This window comes from Engraulis encrasicolus, chromosome 23 (genome assembly GCF_034702125.1).
Source record: "Engraulis encrasicolus isolate BLACKSEA-1 chromosome 23, IST_EnEncr_1.0, whole genome shotgun sequence".
Classification (NCBI taxonomy): Eukaryota; Metazoa; Chordata; class Actinopteri; order Clupeiformes; family Engraulidae; genus Engraulis; species Engraulis encrasicolus.
Window position 1 is genome coordinate 30,718,074 of NC_085879.1, and position 9,592 is coordinate 30,727,665.

The following is a 9,592-nucleotide window of genomic DNA, read 5'->3' on the forward strand; positions in this document are numbered from 1 at the left end:
AAAATGGCATAGATCCTTCTCAATTGCTTTGGCTCATTTGCATTCATTTAGTCCTTCTGTCAAAATAAACTGGATGGTTCTGCATAACTACATGGATCCTCATCACTCGCTCATATCACCCCAAAAACAGTTTACCCATGTGGCAAAACTAAATTTCTTCCCCACATATATCATCAGTACCCCCAAAATACATTGTCCCTTTGCCATTGTGTAAGCACTGCCAGTCAAAATGGTTAGGTGTTTTATCTACGTTCAGCTAACAGATTTTGACTATGTATAAAAATGAAAAAGTGAGTGAAACCATTGAAGTTTGACAACACAGATAATTTACCAAGGACATTTATCAGTAACTTTCTTTACTGTAAATTCATATACAGAAAGCAATGCCCATATATCACCAGTAGCGTGGCGTGCGTTATTTTTTCGAGGAAGCCAGGGAGAACAAAAAAATGAATGATATAATATAATATAATAGGCCTACAGGCTAATATTATATTATATAATATTACATTATTATTACAGTTTTTCTCGATTAGTTTGGCTAATTTCTTGAAACTGAGATGACATTCCTATAACCATTGGGTCATTTGGCCAAACATTCTTACACTTCTGCACAACAGTTCAGATAACTAGCAAAATGTCATATACCTCCCAAAACACCTCATTCTTGCATCAGCACTAAACCTTCTCCCATATAAATAGTCAGTACCATCAAAATGGCATAGATCCTTCTCAATTGCTTTAGCTCATTTGCATTCATTTAGTCCTTCTGTCAAAATAAACTGGATGTTTCAGCATAACTACATGGATCCTCATCACTTGCTCATATCACCCCCAAAACAGTTTACCCATGTGTCAAAACTAAATTTCTTCCCCACATATATCATCAGTACCCCCAAAATACATTGTCCCTTTGTCATTGTGTAAGCAATGCCAGTCAAAGTGGTTAGGTGTTTTATCTACGTTCAGCTAACAGATTTCGACTATGTATAAAAATGAAAAAGTGAGTGAAACCATTGAAGTTTTACAACACAGACAATTTACCAAGGACATTTATCAGTAACTTTCTTTACTGTAAATTCATATGCAGAAAGTAATGCCCATATATCACAGGTTTCTTATGGGTTTGGCTCATTTCTCAAAACAGAGATAACATTCTCAAAATAACATGGACAAATGCCAAAGCAACTAGCAATTGTTCAAAACAGAATGTTGTTTGAAAAAATGTCAAGAAATTAGCCAAATAATAAAGGAAGCTGTAGTATACACGGTTGTAAAATTATTTTCTACTAACTAGTAAAGTTACAATACCATCTGACCTGTTGAACACTGTCATGAATTTACTATGTAATGAAATTCTTAAAATATGATGTCCTTGACTGTTTTGGGAATTGTGTAGACCACTTTGCATATGATGATTTACACAATGAAATAATGCTGACATGTTTTGGAGAGGGCAACCATTACACTGAGAATTGTCTTATTCGTTTAGATAAGCAAGGTCAATTTATTTGGAAAATGTGCTAAATGTATGCTGAATGTGTCAACTGAAGGGTATTTGTACATAGCCATCTGCAGAGATGTACTAAACATTTGAGAAATGTACAAAGCATTTGATATCTGATGAAAGCAATGAAAAATGCCATTCTATTTTGGGAAATTGCAAGTTGGTTTGGGGATTTGTCCGTGTTGTTTTGAGAATGTCATCTCAGTTTTGAGAAATTAGCCAAACCAATCGAGAAAAACTGTAACCAGTAGCGGCGGCTGGCTGGGACAACAAGCAAGGCAGAAAATTTGGCCATGAGAAAAAAAAATCAATAAGGTATAATTCACGAGATGCGTTGCATGTTTGCGAACCAGGAAGGTATTTACCAGAACTACCCAGAACTGCTGCGAAGCACGGGAAGGAGAGGTCTAGTCTGTTTTGGACAGCACACCACGAGCGCAGCAACAGCTCTTGATCATGCGTGCGACTACTTTTGTTAAGAAATAAATAACAAGAAAAATACTATGTCTGTTCAGAGTTGGAGTAGTGACAAGCAACACCGCAAGAATTTGCACTTTACGCACGACACCAGATGCTCCACAAGCCCCCTAAACGCAATTCAGTCTCATCCTTAAGTGCCAGTTCAAATGCCCCACAGAACAGAATGCAATAACACAGACAGACACCGGACACCACGCACTGACTGACCACTTGATAGTTATTCTACTGATGACTAGGTTCAACCGGCTGCTCTGAGTCGTGCACGTCTTGTATCGAATGTCAAATGTTGTGTGTGCGACCTCTCTATGGTTGCCAGATGTATGGCGATTTCCAGCGCAAACATGCTAAAACAAAACCCATTGAAAAATAACCCTGATGCACATGGTTGAAACAGAGCACAACAGAGCACAGAGAAGTGGCGTGATGCGTATATTTAGGACCTGGTGGCACATTATGCCATTTAATAATCATCATAGCTTATTGTCATAATAGCAAGAGCTAACAAGCAGCGACCAACAAAGCTAAAAACAAAGCTAGCTTCACAAAACGTTAGGTGGCCTGCTTATAATCTACCTTTCTGAAACAATAAAGCAAGTGTGCCTACCGTTGTAGAAGATATCCTGAACGTATATGTGTCCATGTGAAGATCCTGTCGTTATGTTAAATCCATTTTATGCATTGCCTGCCTTGACATTGGGAGTCATCGGCTGTGTATGCACGCTTTCACTGTCACTATATTTTGCCCGTAGTCTGTTCAATGTAGTTTCTACTGGCAGATAAAGTGGCTGCCGATCCTGAAGTATCATCCGTTTCCCTCCTTGGCAAATCATAGACGGGCGAGATGATTCATCTCGTGACCAATTTTGAGCAATATGATTGGTCAAGCATTCGGTTTTTTTCAAAACTCTTCAAAATGTATGGCTGCCAACTCCACTTGGCACCAGTTTTTTTTTTAGCATCGAGAGACGTGTAGTACTTTGTTTCACCAGATGGCTACCCAATGGGAGGGGGTGGGGCGCTATTTCCCCAGCTGGAAAATACTCACAGAGAGGGACGAGAGTGGAAGGGAATATTAAAATAGGAGACTCGATAGACAGAATGTTTTAATGATTAACGGATATTAAGCTTAACGCTGTTGTTGGGGGAATTAGGGGATGCCTGGCATCCCTTGGCATCTGCAACGACACGCCACTGTATATCACAGGTTTCTCATGGGTTTGGCTCATTTCTCAAAACAGAGATAACATTCTCAAAATAACATGGACAAATGCCAAAGCAACTAGCAATTGTTCAATACAGAATGTCGTTTGAAAAAATGTCATAAAATTAGCCAAATAACAAAGGAAACTGTAGTATACGCAGTTGTAAAATTATTTATCTAGTTTAACTTTAACTAGTAAAGTTACAATACCATCTGACCTGTTGAACACTGTCATGAATTTACTATGTAATGAAATTCTTAAAATATGATGTCCTTGACTGTTTTGGGAATTGCGTAGACCACTTTGCATATGATGACTTACACAATGAAATAATGCTGACGTGTTTTGGAGAGGGCAACCATTAGACTGAGAATTGTCTAATTCGTTTAGATAAGCAAGGTCAATTTATTTGGAAGATGTGCTAAATGTATGCTGAATGTGTCAACTGAAGGGTATTTGTACATATCCATCTGCAGAGATGTACTAAACATTTGAGACATGTACAAAGCATTTGATATCTGATGAAAGCAATGAAAAATGCCATTCTGTTTTGGGAAATTGCAAGTTGGTTTGGGGATTTGTCCGTGTTGTTTTGAGAATGTCATCTCAGTTTCGAGAAATTAGCCAAACCAATCGAGAAAAACTGTAACGTGTGAATCTCCCATGCCATGTGACCATAACGACTCATTTGAATGCAACCTGGCAATTGTTAGATGGATAAATACCAGTGCATGTGGACTACTGCTTCATTTCCCAAGAGAATTTTGTGGTGAAAGAAGCTCCTCTCCAAGGAACGAAGATGCAGAGATACAGCACTCAACAGGCATTGGAAATGATCCACACACGCGCACACACACACACACACACACACTCTGTGTCTAAAGTGACAGCTGTGAGCTGCTAACAGCCACATTTCCACAACAAAAGGAGTGTCCGCAGGGGGTCCAAAGGGTCAAATGACCCTCTTGTGGGGCTTTTAGGTAAAAAGGTCAATTGACCCCTCCGTGGTAGTTCTAGTGTTAACTAGTGATCTTATGAAATCGTGAGGCACGAGTTGTAAGCCAACGAGTTGCAGGCCAACACCTTTTAATCCTTAAAAAATATAAAGTCAGCCACTGACCCTGGCGCTTTCGCGTCACGTGTGCCCCGCGAGGCAAGGTCTGAAGATGGAGTTTGTGAAGTACTTCGAAAAGCAAGGTGATGGGTCGTATAAATGCAAAATTCAGGTCAAAAAGCTACAGGAAGATGTTGAGCACGAGGAAGAATGTTATTTTGACCTGGGCATGAGAAAGCACAACTAGGTGCTACGCAAACACCAGGAGGATGGAACAAAACGTGAGCATTCCTCTTTTGTCAGTTCTAGATCAAACATTTTGGGATCAGCAGCATTTCTCCAAAAACCTTTAGCTTTGACTTATCAATAACCCAACAATTTTCCTTAGACTATTTCCTTGGAGTTTGATTAGGATTTAATTAAATAGAACATGTTGACAGTAGGTTGCCGTCAGATTTTCCAACTGCTTTCACTCTTTTTCAGTAGCCGCCCTACATGAGTGTTATCAATTATGAATGATTTACTAATATTTTCGTTCAAAACGTTGTCAATGAGATGGCCGTTCCTGCACGATATGGGCCAGTCCATGCAAACAAAAGCATACATAGGCTATTTAGCATAAGTCGTCAAGTGCGCACAAACTATGTGAACGCATGGCCGAAAATGCACAAAGATTTTTTTTTTTTAAATGTACGTGAGATGGCCGTTCCTGCACGATATGGGCCAGTCCATGCAAAGTCTTCAAGTGCGCGCAAACTGTGCATGAATGCATGGCCGAAAATCCACAAAGATTAAAAAAATGTACGTGGGGGTTGTGCCCTGTGGTCCTTGCAATATCCCTCTGGAAGAGACAGAAGCCATGTGCTTGTAATTAGACTTTTTCCAGGACGACTGACCGACTCTAGCCTAGCATGTCCACACTGCAGTCTCATTGCATTCCTTTGCGCGAGACACGACCGCCTATGCCTATGACATCCCAAGTTCCAAAACTAATTTCAGGGAGATTATTATCGACCCTTGACACCCCCGACAAAAAAAACAGCATTAGTGTTGAAAAATAAATGTTCATGTCCTTTCTATTGTCCAGTCTGCATGGAACACGTGCCTACTATTTTTCCTTGCAGGGCGTTTTACTACTAAGTGTGCTCGCACAATCTATTTGAAGTATTCCACGCATGCTGCATGAGTCATTATCTTTCTCTGTCCCGCATTGCCAATTAAAAAAAATCCCAGTAACTAGCATAGTCTAAAATCAGGGAGATGTTATCTGACTCGAGGGCATCAGGGAGCCACTATCGATATCAGGGAGACTCCCTGAACTTCAGGGAGATTTGGGATGTCTGCCTATGCATGGGAGGCACTTCGAGAGGTACCCAGCCCACGCGGGTCTATATTTCGATTCTCTCTTCCTCCGGCGAATGTTCCAAATTTCACTTCCAATTTTCTCTTCACTTCAACCAGTCCATAAAACACTCCGCAATATAAGCAAACCAATATTATCAGAATACCAGCAGTATGGCTGAGCTGTAGTCTAGTCTGTGCATATAATCTGTTGTAGCCCTATGTTTCAACTTTACCACGGAATCACCGAGACACGTATTGCATATTGTGTGATTGAAAGTGGGATAAAATGATCATAAAACATAATTATGCTTAACAATAGGCTACATAGTGGGTTTAAAGGGATCTAAGAGCCATTTTTTTGGAAATTACGCTATTATTTCATTTGCAATGGGATACGAAGTGACCTTTTTAATGTAGTCTAGTAAAATAAATTAATAATTAAATAGGTATGAAACGCAGGGCGAGGTGTTACGCCCACAGCTGGGAAACAGTGCGATATAATTTAGCAGCCAGTTAAATAAGACGACACATAAATCAAACGCCGGGTGTCCTAGGGCCCTGGCATAATTACATGAAGAAACTAGAATGGGCACTCGGTAGAGCGCAAACCTTCGCCTACGCCACTTAATTTTTTCTGGCCATCTTCAGAGTGTGGGGCATAACATTCTCCAAATTTTGGTGTTAGTTTCATTTAAATCGGACCGTAATATCGTAATATTACATTTATGGCCCAGTCTTGACCTCTTATTCAATTCAGCATGCACACGTTGTTCTGGCATAGAGTGCTTGGCAAAGAAAAATGTTTTTGACCTTTTCGTGACCTTGACCTTGACCTTTGACCCAATCACTCCCAAAAAGTAAGCGATTGTTCCTTGGGTCATGAGCAATCATCCCAGTGAATTTCATAAAAATCGGCTCAATTGACGTTTTAGACCTTTTCGTGACCTTGACCTTGACCTTTGACCCAATCACTCCCAAAAAGTAATCGATTGTTCCTTGGGTCATGACCAATCATCCCACTAAATGTCATAAAAATCGGCTCAATTTACGTTTTTGACCTTTTCGTGACCTTGACCTTTGACCTTTGACCCAATCACTCCCAAAAACTAATCGATTGTTCCTTGGGTCATGACCAATCATCCCACTAAATTTCATAAAAATCGGCTCAGTTCTGACTGAGTTATACGAAGTGCAAACAAACATATTCACAAACTAGAACGGGCACTCGGTAGAGCGCAAACCTTCGCCTACGCCACTTATTTTTTTCTGGCCATCTTCAGAGTGTGGGGCATAACATTCTCCAGATTTTGGTGTTAGTTTCATTGAAATCGGACCGGAATATCGTAATATTACATTTGTGGCCCAGTCTTGACCTCTTATTCAATTCAGCATGCACACGTTGTTCTGGCATATAGTGCTTGGCAAAGAAAAACGTTTTTGACCTTTTCGTGACCTTGACCTTTGACCCAATCACTCCCAAAAAGTAATCGATTGTTCCTTGGGTCATGACCAATCATCCCACTAAATATCATAAAAATCGGCTCAATTTACGTTTTTGACCTTTCCGTGACCTTGACCTTTGACCCAATCACTCCCAAAAAGTAATCGATTGTTCCTTGGGTCATGACCAATCATCCCACTAAATTTCATGAAAATCGGCTTAATTTACGTTTTTGACCTTTTCGTGACCTTGAACTTTGACCTTTGACCCAATCACTCCCAAAAAGTATTCGATTGTTCCTTGGGTCATGACCAATCATCCCACTAAATTTCATAAAAATCGGCTCAATTTACGTTTTTGACCTTTTCGTGACCTTGACCTTTGACCTTTGACCCAATCACTCCCAAAAACTAATCGATTGTTCCTTGGGTCATGACCAATCATCCCACTAAATTTCATAAAAATCGTCTCAGTTCTGTCTGAGTTATACGAAGTACAAACAAACATTTTGACCTTTGACCTTTGACCCAATCACTCCCAAAAACGAATCGATTGTTCCTTGGGTCATGACCAATCATCCCACTAAATTTCATAAAAATCGGCTCAGTTCTGTCTGAGTTATACGAAGTACAAACAAACATTTTGACCTTGACCTTTGACCTTTGACCCAATCACTCCCAAAAACTAATCGATTGTTCCTTGGGTCATGACCAATCATCCCACCAAATTTCTGAAAAATCGGCTCAGTTCTGACTGAGTTATACGAAGTACAAACAAACAAACAAACATATTCACAAATAAATAAATAAATAAACTAGAATGGGCACTCGGTAGAGCGCAAACCTTCGCCTACGCCACTTATTTTTTTCTGGCCATCTTCAAAGTGTGGGGCATAACATTCTCCAAATTTTGGTGTTAGTTTCATTTAAATCGGACCGGAATATCGTAATATTACATTTTTGGCCCAGTCTTGACCTCTTATTCAATTCAGCATGCACACGTTCTTCTGGCATATATAAGAAAAACGTTTTTGACCTTTTCGTGACCTTGACCTTGACCTTTGACCCAATCACTCCCAAAAAGTAATCGGTTGTTCCTTGGGTCATGACCAATCATCCCACTAAATGTCATAAAAATCGGCTCAATTTACGTTTTGACCTTTTCGTGACCTTGACCTTTGACCCAATCACTCCCAAAAAGTAATTGATTGTTCCTTGGGTCATGACCAATCATCCCAGTAAATTTAATAAAAATCGGCTCAATTTACGTTTTTGACATTTTCGTGACCTTGACCTTTGACCTTTGACCCAATCACTCCCAAAAAGTAATCGATTGTTCCTTGGGTCATGTCCAATCATCCCACTAAATTTCATAAAAATCGGCTCAATGTACGTTTTTGACCTTTTCGTGACCTTGACCTTTGACCTTTGACCCAATCACTCCCAAAAAGTAATTGAGTGTTTTTGGGTCATGACCAATCATCCCACTAAATTTAATAAAAATCGGCTCAGTTCTGTCTGAGTTATACGAAGTACAAACAAACATTTTGACCTTGACCTTTGACCCAATCACTCCCAAAAACTAATCGATTGTTCCTTGGGTCATGACCAATCATCCCACCAAATTTCATAAAAATCGGCTCAGTTCTGTCTGAGTTATACGAAGTACAAACAAACAAACAAACAAACAAACAAACAAACAAACAAACATATTAAACAAATAAATAAATAAATAAATAAATAAATACACAGCGGTCAAAACATAACCTTCGCCGACTTTGTCTTGGCGAAGGTAATAAATACACGGCGGGCAAAACATAACCTTCTGGCGAAGGTAATAAAAATGTCAGAAAATGCCTTCTCCTGAAAATTTGAGCGAGTGAGGAGCGATTGCGACTGAGCGGCAAGAAAATTAAGCTGAGCGCATTCTAACTAACCAGACATAAACCCCATTGAAAATGAATGGGATGTTATGTGAGTTAGATGTCACCAGACCAAACAAACAGAAACAGCTGAGAGCAAAGCATCAAGGATATCTGGGCTTCCATAACTCTCATGCAATGCCCTGCCATTGACTTCAATGTTAAATGCAGCATTCCAGTTACAGCTTATAACCAAGTTTTGAACATTGAAATGTAATTTAGAAGATACCAAATGCCAACTGTTTTGATGTAAATGGGAAAAAAGAAAGAAATTTGGATTACAACACTACAAAACTGTGTTGCGTAATAATTTGGAACAGAGCACTTTTGTGTATTTTCAGTTTTTTATTATTTTAAAAAATAGCATTATCATTGGAAGGTTTGTTAATAATTTTTTTTTAATTGCACTCTGATGGCTGATGACTTTGAAATTACCGTGACTGTCATTATTATTGATTATTTGGGGAAACAGTGAAAAATGTCGTTTGCGTTATAATGTGGAATGCGGTGTATAATTTGTACCATTGAAGGCATTTGATAATGCTTCATCATATGGCTTTTATATACATGTGAACAGTACGCATACCAAATGTTGGATCATTTTGAAATTATTTCAGTATTGTAGGACTGAAATTATGTCTGC